Source organism: Plecotus auritus (assembly GCF_963455305.1).
Source record: "Plecotus auritus genome assembly, chromosome: 3".
NCBI lineage: Eukaryota > Metazoa > Chordata > Mammalia > Chiroptera > Vespertilionidae > Plecotus > Plecotus auritus.
The window spans coordinates 123,784,129-123,799,307 of NC_137772.1; the positions used below are offsets into that span (position 1 = coordinate 123,784,129).

General features: G+C 45.0%; 1 protein-coding gene across 3 annotated transcripts in view; it reads left to right on the forward strand.

Moving 5' to 3' along the window:
* SLC7A1 (solute carrier family 7 member 1) overlaps nt 1-15,179 on the forward strand; it is a 51,731-nt gene that overhangs the window by 9,456 nt on the left and 27,096 nt on the right. The window contains exon 1 of one of the 3 annotated variants that reach the window (XM_080658490.1): nt 274-333. The exons of the other annotated variants lie outside the window; for them this stretch is intronic. The gene's annotated coding sequence lies outside the window, so the exon portion shown is untranslated. Of the gene's footprint in view, nt 1-273; nt 334-15,179 lie in introns of those variants that run through there. 3 annotated transcript variants of the gene reach the window in all.

The following is a 15,179-nucleotide window of genomic DNA, read 5'->3' on the forward strand; positions in this document are numbered from 1 at the left end:
TTCTCCCCCTGCACCAGACCCTCGCCTTGAAGGAGCTGGCCTTGAGAGTGACTGTGACGGACAGCCGCCCAGGCTGTGCACACCCCGCTGGGGCACGGAATGCCTAACCTGGACGGGCCAGGATGGCAGGGCTCTTCTTCAAAGAAACCCTTTGAAGTGCAAACATTTCCTTTCCTGAAAAGAAGGGAAATTGAAATTGTTCTGTGCAGACAATGTTCTCTTAGATCAAAGAGGGAGTGGGGCTTATAAAGGGAGATTCACAGTAGACCTACTGTGGCATGGTGAAGATGTGACTGTGTTGATGTCAATGTCCATTGCCCGGAGTGTGAGTTGGTGAGTTGATATTTTCCTTTAAAAAAAAAAAAAATTTTTTATTGAGGTCCTAAATCTAGACCTGACAATGTTATATTCAACTATATCTCTCTTTTGTGTTTTTATATTGTGTTAAGCATTTAGAAAGGCCTGTTGGGAAATTATGACACCTCCATGATGGAAAATTTGGTAGCTAATAGAAATGGCATTTTCAAAGGACATTTGATCTAATAGGAAAATCTTTACTGTTCAAAGTGAAAAATATCTGTATGGAATTTTTCCTATTGAGTGTTATCTTAATGCGATACATGTATTTACACAGAAAGAAGTGTTTGGACGGCTTTTTGTCTTGCTTAGAAAACAAATATTCTTTAACAAGGCTATGTGTATAATTCTGAAAATAATTGTAAATAAAGGGAATTGATTCTACAGAACAAGAGCACAGGGACATAACAACTAGAATCAGATAACTTGCCTCCTTTATTAAAACCTACAAATCTCTGTCCTTGTTTCTCATAAACTTTTTTTATTTACTATACTTTTCAATGAAAATAAACTTAGTGTAAGAATTCAGGATACTTAATTTACAGTCTCCTAAAAATTTATCTCTAAGTTGTAAATATCATCACCACTATTAGTATTTGAGAAGATTCCTCCAAAACTTGATTTTATGCTGTTGTTATGCTAATATTCTGTGAAATAAGGGATACTTTGTCATTGTCATTATATAACATGTCCTCTTGAATCTACAAACTTAATGTTTTAGCAGCTAGTTTGTTTTTTTTTTTTTTTTAAAAAAAGCTTTTGTTGGAAGACATGTCTTTTCCCCTAAGTGGCAATGTTGGGAGGCATTAGGCAAAAACATTCCTTAATTTTTTGAGTAATCTGTACTGAACTGGGAAGAAGGTTTCCCTAGTCTGAGTTTGATACATTCAGAATTTGGGAAAATTATCAGATAATTTCCTTTAGGATTTGGGCCTAGTTACTGAAAGACTCTCTTGGGTTTGTGGTCTGGTGAGGTGAGTGCATAGCTTCCTTGGGCGATTTTGAGTGGGGGCAGAACCTGCCTGGGCATGGGGGCTTTGACTGGAACATATTCCATACAAATTCAGGCACTTTCCTGTTGCTCTGGCTGCAGGCCTGTTAACATCTTGCCTGAGGATCTGCAAGGGAGTTCTTGTGGAATCACCCTGGAGAGCCCTTTGAGTTGGAGGGAGATGAATGTGGAATGTCTTGGGTTGGCTGGCTCTGACATCCCAGCTGGCCCCTAAAAACCCCAGCAGGGGTCTCTCCCACTAGGTGTGTGGCTATGTAGTAAGGAAACACCATTTGCCCTGAAGAGGAGGCCCTCCCTGGGAGCCATGAGAGAGGGAGTGGAGCTTTCCCTCCACACTAAAGCAGCCCTGCCCCAAATTTAAATGAGTGGATGACTCAGAAATTGTAGTCCTCTTCCCTTCTTCTGTAATTGCTGCTAGACTGTCTGGAGCTTACAGGACTTTGTTACTTGTCTGGGCATGGGAAAGACTCCTTGAAAACTTTGTGCCCTGAGGGCCACATACCTTCTAGGTCTAGACTTCATGAAAGGCCTGGACCTGCACATGCAAACTGTACACTGGTGAAAAAATGTGTAAACCCAGGGACAAGACTAACCATGTCGTATTTTGTTTCTGGAAATTTAGCACACAAACCAGGAGACATTTTCTCCATATAGTGCATCTTGGGCGACTTTTGTGATTTGCCTCTTCATTATTGCCATCTCTCCATCTGTATCTAAAAAGCATATAGGTAGGAATACACATGGATTGGATAAACATGGAAATACAGGCAGGCGTTAAGGATAAAGAAAATACATTTTAGAGAGTCTATAAGTTCAGTAATTTACATAATGTAATAGGGTCTTTCAAATCCTAAAGTCATACTTCAGATGTCTTTAAACAACCTAGGCCAGGACATGCATACATACAACCCCCTTAAGCCTGTATATGGTTTACTTACTAGTACATTGGGTTCTGGATAATAGGGATGAATGGCTAAAGGTAAAAAGGCAGACCCACCTGGGTCCCAGAAGTGCTGGACTCTGCCAACAGGGGAGACCTGCTTTTTAATAGTCAGGGAAGAACTTGGCTTCATTTGTCTGTCATTCAATTAAAAGCTTTGTGCCTCGTGTTTATATTTGCACAGGGAAATTTGAGGTAAGAGAAGTCTGAAAAGCAGACAGTGGTCCTGCTTCCCCAAGTGCCTTACTGAAAATGTTCTGAAAGTGTCGGGAAGTCTCCCGAAATTCTGTGATCTAAATGGAATTCTTGTACTTTAGGGGAAGAAGTGGGGAGAAGTAATGGGAATGGAGTGTTACTACATTCAGTTGTATATCATTTTTATTTTTACTGGGTTGTCTGGTTCATTAATTCATATGCTCATTAGAAGACTTTCTGTTAAGTGACATGGAAACATCATTGACATTGTTCTTCAAAATGTGGAACTCGTGACCCTTCTGTAAAGGGTGGAGAGCCAGGACTAGAACTTCTGGGGAGAGCTTTGGATGGCGGGGTCAGGGTGTGGTCGGCATGGACGGGACTGACCATGCACTTCACTCTGTGCCTGGTGGTGGCTTTCACACTTTGCATTCTTCATGTAGCACCTTTATGAAGTCTCACCATAGCATTGTTTCTTTGGGAAAATCAGGTTTAATTTATGGCACCTCATGTGGAAATGTAGAGGGTAGCTTATAATCACCTTGTTTACACCTTTCAGTCTCTAGGAACTTGCACATTTTTGATTTGTCTCACCAGGTGTTAAGATGAGCAGTGTGTTGCATGGGTGAAACTTTGCAGTTGGGCCTGTGAATAATTGTGCTGCTTATAACACCCACCTTGGCGGAAAGGAAAATCCATCAGCCAAGGGAATGTGTCTTGATAGTTCAGCAAAGCAGCCAGGGGAGGAAATGAAGACACATTTTAAGTTGTGAAAAAAGCCTATAAAGGAGAAGGCTGTGCTGTCCAGCACAAGGAACCTCCTCCTTCCACGTGTTCGTGGTTGTCTGAGCAGGACGAGGGGTAACCCATAGAGCAGGGAGGTTTCATGCATGTGCTGGGAAGCCGGATATGGTGAACGTGGCTTGATGAAAGGTGCTTAGAGCCTGCAGTCCTCTGTCCCCTGCTGCCTGGCCCTGAGGTCCCTCTGGGACCCAACACCTCCTCCTCTCTGATTGCCCCCTGGCTTGCCTCCTCCTCACGTAGGCACAGGCCAGGAGTCCAGAGACCTCTATGCCACCAGGCTCTCCATGGACTAATGTGATCCTAGGCCAGACCGAGTAGGCAGTTTTTGCTTTTAGACTTGGAAGACATTGCATTAGGATATTATTTCCTTTGGGGTTTCCAGCCCAAAGCAGGAAATTGGTGACATTCCATGATTTTGTATCCACTAAAGAGCTTTGGGTGGTTTGGTGTCCACACTATACAAATGGATGCTGGGTGGGGAACAGTACTAATCTGATGTAGTAGAAACAGAAGGTCTGGTGTTAGGATGATGACAAAGATTTTGACTGAGAAGTGTCACTTTGCCTATATTAGCCCAGAAATGTTGAGCAGGGCTACTACGAAAAGAAAAGGCCCTGGGCCTAGTGTCCAGATCCTCTCCCTTCCCTGGAATACTCCAGAAGAGCCATGCTAATCAGAGCTGTACATTTCCTCATGCCTCTCTGGCAGTGAGCAGCGTTGGGTCAGGTCATTCCTGGTCTTGATGCAGCCCCCTGGCTGCTTACAGACAGGTGGGGTCAGGAACTTCCTCCCTGGGCAGCTGGTGGCTGGTAACAGCCCCTTGACAACAGTAACTTTTTGTGTGGGGCATCTCCTGCTGAGGTTTTGGAAAATTGGGATAGGCCCTGAGAAGTTTCAGTCCCAAACTATCTCACCAGGGAAGGAAGCTTGAGGGAGGTTACTTTTCAAAAGGATCAGACAGCCGTACACATAAACATATATACAGGCCCCACCAAAGGGAAAAGAAAGCAAGCTGGCCCATGTTAACCCCCGTTGGAATTTAGGATGAAGCCCTTCTGTAGCAGTGCTTCTAGAAGGAGTCGTCTTCTTCCAGAAACGTTTCTTTTGGAAAATCCTCCAGAGTTCCTGCCTTTGCTTCTCCCTTCCTCCTCTGAGACACACACTCTGCCTGCCTAGTGGGATAGAGACACAAGTGATGTTAAAGGTGTGAGAGAGAAGAGGAGGAGTCTTACACATGCAGAAATAAGGGCAAACATGACTCAGTGAACTAAACTGCTTTTGATGGGCTGGGACCGGAGCCCATCCGAGGGGGCGCTGAAGGACCACTGATTTCTGTATTCTGGGTTAGACCAGCCTGGAGTCGAAAGGGGGCACCCTGTTAAGGGCACTCTGCCCAAGCCCTTTGGATTTGCCTTATCAGACCTGACCCCTTGATGGGAGAGCCTTCTTATCTGGATATGAAGATGTGCATATATAAAAATAACACGCCCTTGCATTGAGTTCACAGAAGGTTCAAAGGAAGACAAAGGATGGCAAGTAGTCAGGTTTGCAAAAAAGGCTTCAATTGTGCAGCCAAAGTTCAGATGCTTTAAATATCTGCTCGGTGGACAGAAATCCAATAAGGATTATATTACAGAGGAGGGGAACGTTCTGATCTGCCAGTCCCAAGGAAACCTTTGCTTTTGTTTGGGGGTGGAGGAGAGTTCATATGAGGGGTGACGAAGATTTGGGACTTCCCAATCTGGCAATACCGAGAGAAGAAGTGACCATAGTGTAAGACTCTTGGAGGCTGTGGCAGGTCGAACCACAGATTTATCACCCAGCTTTGGAAGTCAGAGCTTGTCCCTTGTCTGGATTCTCAAATGTTTTTAGAATAAATAGAAAGCAAACAGTGCTTTCCACAGCCGATGATAAACTGAGAACCAGCGGGAGCAAAGGTGTGAAAAGAAAGAGGCTCAGGAAGAATGTCCTTATTGGTAGCATGGGGGAGCCAGGGGTGCTGGGGTTATCTCCTAACAGCGCTGTACGGACATGTCTGCTCACAAAGATTGCCTTTCGAGCTTTCCCAAAGATAGGACTCTTGGTCAGAGAAGACCACGTTTGACGGAGATATTATTTCTTATGTGTTTGGCATTTCAGAGAGGAGCAAGTTGTCATTGTAAAGTGAGTTGCAGCTCCAGGATGGGCACAGCCTTCTAGTCTGAATTTGGAGCCCCACTTGGAGCTGAATTCCTGGAGTTTTCTGTGCTCTTACTGGGATATCTTCTTCTAGCCCATTTCTCTCTTACTTGGGACCTCTGAGGGCCAGCCCCCAGTTCCTTCTAAGCTTGACATTTTGCAGCTACACTAAGTATATGTTTGATCTGAAATTGGTATTGTTGCTGTCAGCCTTTAGAAAATGGGGAGAACTGGAGACCCAAGAAACAATGACATAATGCCAGTGACACTAATTTTAAGGCCAGGTTAATGGCATTAATTAACTCCCTGCTGTTGGAGGATTGGCCCACCTCATCTGAGAGAGTGATGTGGTTCTTTCTGCCTGCGGAAAGCGTTCTGTTTCTTGACTGCTTGTACCAGGAGTTTATGCCCTTATTCACGGAGCATTAGGCAGCATTGAGCATTAATGATGTTTGGTGAGAATTAATAAGAAGTATATCTTCATCTCTCAAGGGGAAGTATATCTTCAACTCTCAACTTCTTAGGAAGTTGCAAGGCAGTGGCAGGTGACCAGTGCTGACACCAGTGTCCCTCCCATGAGGACAGAAATACATCCCTTTGGGCCAAGTTTGAAAAAATTAGTACTAAGAACATGGACTCCATTTGGAATTTAAACTTTTCAGGCATCGGTAGGAAAAACTTTTGGTTAAATTTGTACATATAGCAGATCCAAAAGCTTAATACAGCCTTTATGGTGGCTACTCTTGATCTGTTTGCAGATTCTAAATTTGGGGACTTTTAGCAGCATGGAAAGTTGACATTGGCAAAGCAAATCTAGTTTTCTTTTTGAAAATTCAAAATATACTGGGAATTTATCCTAAGTTAGAGGCAGGATACAGTGCTGTATTTTTGAAAATATAGGTCGTCATCTTTTTTTTTTTTTTTGAAGTTTATTGTTTTGATAAGGCGTCCCTGGGATTTCTTCCAGCACAGATCAAGGGAAATTGGCGCAGAGTTGAATAATACTTTTATGTATAAATAAGAAAATCGTGGTATTCTTAGATGTTTGTTTAAGTGCTCCCATAATTAAAGAACAGTTGCAACTGTTACACAAAGGGGCTTGGAAAATGTATCTGAACTGGCATGGCTTCAGTTTGGGAGGTGGTAGCCTTTCTTCTCAAACTACATCCGACTATGTGCTTCGTTGGGAGGGAATCGGACCATGTGCTTCATTGGGAGGGAATCGGACCATGTGCTTCGTTGGGAGGGAATCGGACCATGTGCTTCATTGGGAGGGAATCGGACCATGTGCTTCGTTGGGAGGGAATCGGACCATGTGCTTCGTTGGGAGGGATGGCAAATGTTTTTGTTCACATGCTTGCTGGAGGCCCCACACATTTACTGGTGATTCCTGCTGCAAATAAGCAGCTGGCAAACCGGTAAAACGGCAGACAGCTTTTGTGACTGTGGTGAGTGCCGTGGAATGTGAAGATACACCTGAGATGGTATCGTTATATAAGATTTCAAAGCAAAGCTCTCTAGGAAGTGTAACATTCGTTCTTGTATTCGTTCATTCAGCAGTTACTGGTTGGGTGCATGAGGTGCTAGTACCGAGTTACCCAAGTGCTGCCTTCTGGGGGATCCTCTGTAGATACTGTGAAGGTGCAAGCAGTTGGCTGAGAACCCCATTCCTCTATGATGAAGCCAACTAGAGAGAGTGCCAATCTCTGCCCACCTACTTTCATCCCCCTGAAAACTAAGGTCCTACAGTTAGGCTAAACCTGCTCACAATTGCCTCTTGGTTTACGTAGGCAATCTTACGGTCTGTCATCAGTCCTTACCCCATCATCTCTGAAATATTTCATTTTTTTTTTGGCCAGATTCTCTACTTTTATTTATAGCTCCCCAAACCTCCATCTCTCTGAAGTCCTTCATGTTTGGACATGCCCTTTTTTGTTATTGTTTATGTTCTTTTTCCCCTATTTTTGTATGTTTTTCTATGTTTTTGTGTCTGTCCTTTCCATCCTGTTAAATGACAAGCCCCTGTAGGGCAGGGACCACCTTGCTTTTTCTGTCGCCTGCAGTTCCTAACTGTGTGTGTGCAGTGGACACTCAGTACACAACCCTTGGATAAAGGAGCCTGGGGACTCCGGTAGATTGGGCTTCTCTGGGGAGGGGTGTGATCGGCATTGGGTCAGGTGGTCCAGCTCTGGCGCCTTTCCCACCTACCTTTGGTGTCTGTGCCACGCACTTTGACCTTTCCTTTGAAGAAGGGTTTTGAAGCAACATTATACACGTAAAGATCAACAAAGAAGAGTGGATGATTCCCTGGCAGAAATGCAAGTTAAAAGGCAGAAAGTGAGGATACTTAGTAAACGGGTTTGGAGGGGATGAGCAGAAAGAAATGCCCTTGAAATTCTTTCTTAATCATTTGTTTTTAGAGATGGAAAGTGGGACACGGAAAACAAACATTTTTATTCAATGTACACAAAGTTTGGCAAAACAAATAACTGGGCTTTGTGAATGTCCAGATGGCTGGGCAGTCTTTTTCTGTTGAGTTCAGGGTAGAATAAGTGGGAGAAGCTGCCCCTGTGGCGAAATGCAAGGTAAAATTCCACATTTGGGATTGAGAGTCAACGTGCCAAGGCCTCTGGGTGGGGTGGTGTTGTCCAGGGGAGTGACCCACAGCCCGCAGTGTGTGACCGGCTTCTTTTTAAAGGAGGCACATCAGTGAACAGTCCCTGGCTCGAAAAAGAAGTGCTGTGATCCAGGGCTGTGGTTGCTGCCAGGCCCTGACACCCCCTCAGAGGACTATGGTTGTGAGCTCTACAGAAACAGGGGTAGTTAAATATTCACAAATAAAAATCTGGTTAAAAACTCGGTCATTATTAATTTTATTGTTTATATTTATTACTTATATTTCTATTTCTTAATAGTTTTAACTTGTAAGCATTTCTAGACAATTGCCCTCAAATCGTCCATCTGAGTTAGTACAGATGGAAATCAAACAATAAGCTTATTTTTATATTTTAAGCTCTATATTTGTATAGTCATTTGTCAGTTACAGAACACCATCATATAATATAAAAATCTACTTATTTAGAGTTCCTGCTTAATCTCCATAGCACTTTATGAGTTGGTTATTAATAAGATTTCTTAGAGATGAACAAACTGGTAATAATAATACGAGCAGCAAGCATACAGCACTTACTGTGTGCCAGGTACTCTATGTGTATTGCATATGTTTATTCATTTGAACCTTCCCAAACTCTGAAATGCTATTATTACCATTATCCTCATCTTACAGAGGGAAAAAAGGAAGCTCATTAAGTAACTTGCCGACCATATTTTGAATCGTTTTACCTGAGATTTTAGCCTCTATCTTGATCTTCACCATGGGGAGCAGGTAGGGATGGGGTGGAGAGGTGTACATGAGATGCGGTGAGCGCAGTGGATGCCGCGGGGCTGGGGCACAGCATGGGCCTCTGGGCTGCCCAGTGGTGCCACACAGAAGCCTGCCAGGCAGTGCGCTCTCTCCTGGCCGGCCTCGCGGACCTACTCCTGCACGAACCCACAGGGTGCCCGACCGGCCCCTGTGGTCCTGGCGGCTGAGGCCTGGCTCAACCGGAAGAGGCCCTTCTCCTCGCAGGCACCTGGCACCTGAGCACGGGGGCTTCCGCGGGGCATGAGCCCTGGTGTTCCGGGGGAGGGTAGCAGGCGGAGTGAGAGCGAGCTCAGCGGACACTCCGCATTCTCACCGCACCTCCATCCCCATCACCTCTGTCCCCAGGTAGCCTGCGAGAGGTCGCAGCTCCCCACCTGGGCACTGTGGGAGGTTGGTCGCAGCTTCCCACTCCCAGTTCCCCCTTCCAGTCTGGGCCCTGGGCCCGATTGGATGATCAGGGCCTGCTGGCTGCTGGTCGCTGTCTGTGGGGCGATTGATCAAGGCCGGGCCCCCAGCTTGGTTCCCTCAGCACCTGCAGGGTGATCAGGTCCCTGCTGACACCCGCCTTGGCCTGGCACCGCCCGCTCACCTGCTCCACCATCCCCTCTAGTTGGCAGCGCCTCCACTGCAGCCTGCTGCCCACGCTGCCTCGATGCCCGCCATATTCCGCACTGCACCCTGCTGGTCAGCGCACGTCATAGTGAGCAGTCAAACTCCCTGTCTCCGGGTCCAATGACCGCCCACGGGGACAATTTGCATATGAGGCTTTTATTATATAGGATAGAATTATTATTGTTATTGGGAACATGTCTGGCTTAGGCATGTGTTTATTATGGCAGGACCAGAGTCAGAATTCTGAGCATAGTTGTTGACAGCATTTAAAGAGTGGGGAGGCAAGGATGGAATGGAAAAGCAGCCTGTTCTTCCATACCTGCCCTCCCCCAGCACCAGTCCTCCCGTTCTCTTTCTCCACTATTTTTCTGCCCTAATCATTTTTGCCTTTCACAGTTTGAGAGGATCTCTGCTTTAGATGACTTGTCAGTCCCTTCCAACTCTTAGATGCTGTGATTTCGTTTTTCAAATTCTCGGGCTTTAAAACACAGAGAGGTTCACACTCACTGGTAGGCAGAGCCTTTCTGGGAAGGAAGCTATCATTCTGGTCCCGGGACGCTGCCTCATCTTTGTGTTCCTTCAGAGCCACAGCGCAGAGATGTCCTTCACTCTTAAAGACCAGACAGTGGGTTTCCATAACAAGAGGAATTTCTTATAAGATGGCAATGGAGTCTTAATATCAAAGTCGAGTTGCTTACCTGCGCTGAGCTCCCTCATTTCATCTGTGAAGTGGGGGTGAGGGATCCTCTCTGGAGGCTCAGCACAGCACAGGCACTTAGCACAGGTTAGCTCCTTTGCCTCACCGGAAGCCCCACCTGGCAGTCGCCTCTCTAAACTTGTCATCATCTTCAAGTTACATGCAGAGGAGTGAATCTCACGCAGTTCTTCAAGATACCCAAGTCACTCTTAGAAATGAGAACCCAGATGAGTAGGTGAAGCTTGTTGTTCACACTGCATTTTTTAATCTCTTACTTTTTCATCTGCTTGCCTCTTGGTTATTCTCAATCCTGGTTTGGGGACATCGAGGGTTCTCCAGGGATGTGGTAACATGGTTTTTATGATGAATAGATACTCATTTGCAAACATTGTTTGTAGTGTTGGGTTAAAATAAAACATTATTTAACAATAATTTTTAAACCAGTTCACTTAAAAACAAATTGGTAGCCCTGACTGGTTTGGCTCAGTGGATAGAGCGTCGGCCTGCGGACTGAAGGGTCCCAGGTTCGATTCCGGTCAAGGGCATGTACCTGGGTTGCGGGCACATCCCCAGTAGGGGGCGTGCAGGAGGCAGCTGATCGATGTCTCTCTCTCATCGATGTTTCTAACTCTCTGTCCCTCTCTTCCTCTCTGTAAAAAATCAATAAAATATATTTTTAAAAAAATAAAAACAAATTAGTAGAGCACTTTGCAGCCCAAACAGCTCCATACAGAAGCAGGCTTCCTCCACCTGGGTGGCCATCATTCTTGGTGTGAGGCTGTGCCATGCCCTGACCTTTACACACTCGATGCTAACACCACCAGCTCTCAGTTGTGACAACCAAATGTGTCTCTAGACATTGCTAACTGTTACTTAGGCCAAGTCATCCCCAGCTGAAAACCTCTGTCCTGCAGCCTCTGACTTGGCTTGGCCCTTCCCAGCCTCTTCCTGCCCCCCCCCCCGCCTTTGCCCCCAGTGGACCTTCCCCAGGAGATCTGTGCTGATGGTAGGAATGGCCTGCACTGGCCTGTCCCAGTACACAACCAAGGATCCTGGGGCCTTCAGAGGAGCATTTCACATCTCAGAGGAAGGATGAATCACCAAATTGTGAGGCCAGTGGTCCTTTCCTTGATAGTGGAGTCATTCTTTTTAATAAAATTTTTTAAATCCTTGTTTTTAGAGAGAGTGGAAGGGAAGGAAGGGGGACAGAAAGAGAGAGAGAAAGAAACATGGATGTGAGAGAGACGAATTGATTGGTTGCCTCCTGAACATGCCCCCAACTGAGCCAGGGATCAAACCTGCCACCCAGCTACATGCCCTTGACTGGGAATCAAGTCCGAGGCTCTTCGGTGCATGGGCAGATGCTCTAACCACTGAGAAATACTGGCCAGGGCTGGGCTGGAGTAATTTTAATTATTGAAGAGTTGGGGATAGGAGGAACATTTGGCTATTTCCTTGAGCACATTTCCTGTTGCGTTTGTAATTTTTTCTCCCTGATAAGCATTGTAGAACCACAATGTCTGTCTAGATTATGCGATCTTTCAAACAGCTTTCCTGTTTAAATGTTATTGCTGCCTTAGGGAGTAGACAGAAACTGGTGTGGGTCCCAGTACAGGTTGAATCAGGGTGGACATTGGCAACTGAGAGGAGAGGTGGGACACCCCCTCAAGTAGACACTGGACTCCATTTGTGAGTTTGCCTGGGAACCATTAGCAACAGCTGTAGAAATCACCGTCATCAGGCAAAGAGACATATAACTGAGAGACTGGTAAGTGGGAATGTATTGTGCGATCATAGAGCTATGGAAGTCAGGAAGTGTGGGTAAGGTGGAAGTGAAGTGGAACATGATATGTAAAAGTATTTTGGTTTCTGGTACCATCCAAGCCTGCCCCTTGCTAGTTAACAAGAGTCTGGTGATTTTTTGTATAAATCCGAAGTTCAGAGTTTCAAGACTGGTAGGCTAAGGGACAGGGGAGATCACTCCTCAGAAACCCATTTTGGAGTCACCATCCTCACAGTACCCATGTTGCAGGCTCATAAAAAGAGGGGGAGAAAGTGGAACGTCTGAGCACAGTCTGGGTCTTTTGGTGATGCCTGGAGGCCTCATGGTCCAGGGGACGTTGTGGGCTCCAGTCTGGCCTTTGGACTGTCACCTGCCTCTTTCCTTGAAGAGGGAGCCATGCAGTCAGCTCCGCCCAGTGCTTTCCAGCCTCTCAGCCCGTGTTCCCTTTTAACAAATGAGCTCAGGCTAAAATGGCAAAACTGTTTATGCCAGAGGAAAAAAAAATTAATTATGGTTTGCTTTTACAAACTATAAATGCCCTCCTTTCAGAATTCTGACACCTTGCTTATTTATTCCTTTGGCGGTAGGGAACTTGGCCATCCCAAAAGAGCTCTGTTCTTGCCACAGTTCTTGGTTGGATCAGTGAACTTAGAAATCCCCTGACTGCCTTGAACTGTGCTTCCTATTGTAGCTTCATTCCTGACAGTAATGCTGATGTCTGGCCTTCTCGTGGGCCTCATCTTATTTCTAATTATTTAATGGAATTGCATCAGGGGACCAGAAGTGTGCTACCTCCACTTAATAATTCACCCATTCTTATTTTTTGAAACGGTATTCTCAGTAATATAATGTAAACACTATGAAGACAGGTATTTTGGTCTCGTTAGTTCACTGCTGCATACCTGGTTTCTGGAACTGTGTGTGGCAGGCACTCAGACATGCGGAACAAAGAACAGGATAAACCTCACGGGCAAAGCACCTATTTAAGTTGGCAAAATGTTGGGCATTAATTATGTTTAATAAAATAAAAAAATTTTTGCTTTTGCCTGAATGGAAAGATCTGGTTCCTTTGACTTACACATTGTTTAGTGGAAGTTCATTTGTGGATGTTTTCCCATTATTTTAGGTACATATCTCCTGCCTGTGTGACAGTGTCACATGGTGTCAGGTCACACCTTGACGGTTTCCCTGTGCTCCAGGAAACCCATCATGGCTCGTATTGGAATGCTGCTTGCTGTATTTATGAAACAAATGACATTGAATTCTTCAGGCATGAGGTGTATGTAGCATCCTCATTACTGTCTTTAGCAAGTGAGTTTTCAAATCTGAAAAAATGGAATTAATTGGTTGAACATTCTTGGATTAAAGAAAGGCAGTGCTAATGAATTCATTTGCCAGGCGTTTGATCCCATTGATCCTGATGAGCTCACCCAGATTAACATACAACCTCTCTTTCTTTAAGACTTGTAAATTGGGGGTCAGGTGCTTCTAGGACAGGACTGTGAATAGAGCAGGGATCACCACTAGGCTGCTTCAGCGAGCCTGAAGGAAGTCCCGCTGCTTTCCTGACTTGAGTGGGTGCTAGGCTTGGCTGTGCTCAATCACTGGGCAGCCCAGCAAGCAGCGGTTCTCAAACTGTTGGGCCTCAAAGCCTCCTCACTCCTGTAGACTATTGAGGGCTCCCCAGAGCTTTGGCTTAGATGAGTTACATGTATCAGTGTTTATCACATCACAAATATTCATGTGTTAATCCACTCAAAAATGACATCAATAAAACCTTTTATGTTAACGTAAATAACATTGTAATGAAAATAACTATTTTCCAAAACAAAATAATTTAATAGGAGTGTTGTCTTACATACTTACACATTTCTTTACTGTTTAGCTTAATAGAAGGCAACTGGGTTCTTATGTCTGCTGTGCATTAGTCAGTGTTGATGTATTACTTTAGATGAAGTATGTAAAGATGGCCTCAGAGAATTCTTGGGAAGGAGGAGTACTTTAGTAGCCTTTCCAGATAATTGTGGTTATTCTCTCTTGATACTACATGAAAACTCACAGGCAGTGGTAGGTTCCACTGTGGAATCTGAAACCACATCAGTGAGCTTTTGTGCTGTAAGCTACACAGGCCTGTTCTGCCATTTGAGTTATCTGTCACCTGGGTCTGATCTGTTTTACTGCATTACTGCATAGTTTAGCTATGCAGATCTGACAAGTTGACACATTCATCATGTCATATTTTTCTGAAAATCACATTTGTCAATATCACCACCAATGTCATGAGAAACCCCTTTAAGCTTTGGGAAGTGTTGAGATCTTGGTGCTGGATGCTAGTTTTCCAAAGTTCTGATTTTTGTGTGTGTTTGCTTAAAAGCTTTAATTTTATCATTGACAACAAAGATTACCAGTTGTTTGCTTTCCAGATTTTGCTACTTTTGCTCCAGAGTTTTCTTAAGGCATAGATCCAGTCGGCTGCCCCTCCCTCCCCCCAAGAATAAAACGCAGTTTTCTTGACTTTACCACATGGACTTTGATGACTTCATCCCAGCCCCAGCACTTGGACAATTTCCAAGCTTGTTTCCACATTGTGTGTGTGTGTGTGTGTGGCTTAAAACATCGTACATTTATTACCTTACAGTTCTGGAGGTCAGAAGTTTGAAATAGGTCTCTCTGGGCTCAGATCAAGGCGTTGGCAGGGATCCGCTTCTTTAAGGCTCCTGAGAGACTCTGTTCCTGGTCTCTGCCAGCTTGTAGGAGCTGCCTGCCTTCCTTGGCTCATGCCCTTGACAGTGGCGGATGGAGTCTGTCTCACATTGCATCCCTGTGACACTGGACTCTCCCACTTCCTCTTCCACCTTTTAAGGACCCTGGTGATTACACGAGGCCACCCAGGAAAATCTTCCCATCTCAGGTTCAGCTGATTTATTTTTTTTCATTTTTTCCGCAATTTGAATTCCCCTTGTTATGGAACCTAACATATTCACAGGTTCCTGAAATTAGGATTTGGCCTTTGGGGCCATTATTCTGGCTGTCACACTCAAGCCTCCACAGTTTTACATTTAGGCCCCCTTCCCCCTTTTGTTGGGTAAACTCATCCTCTCTAAACATTACCTCATTGCAAAAGCCTTTCCAGAGGCTCTAGGTGGGGCCAACTCCGTTCTCTTCTACCAAGACAGA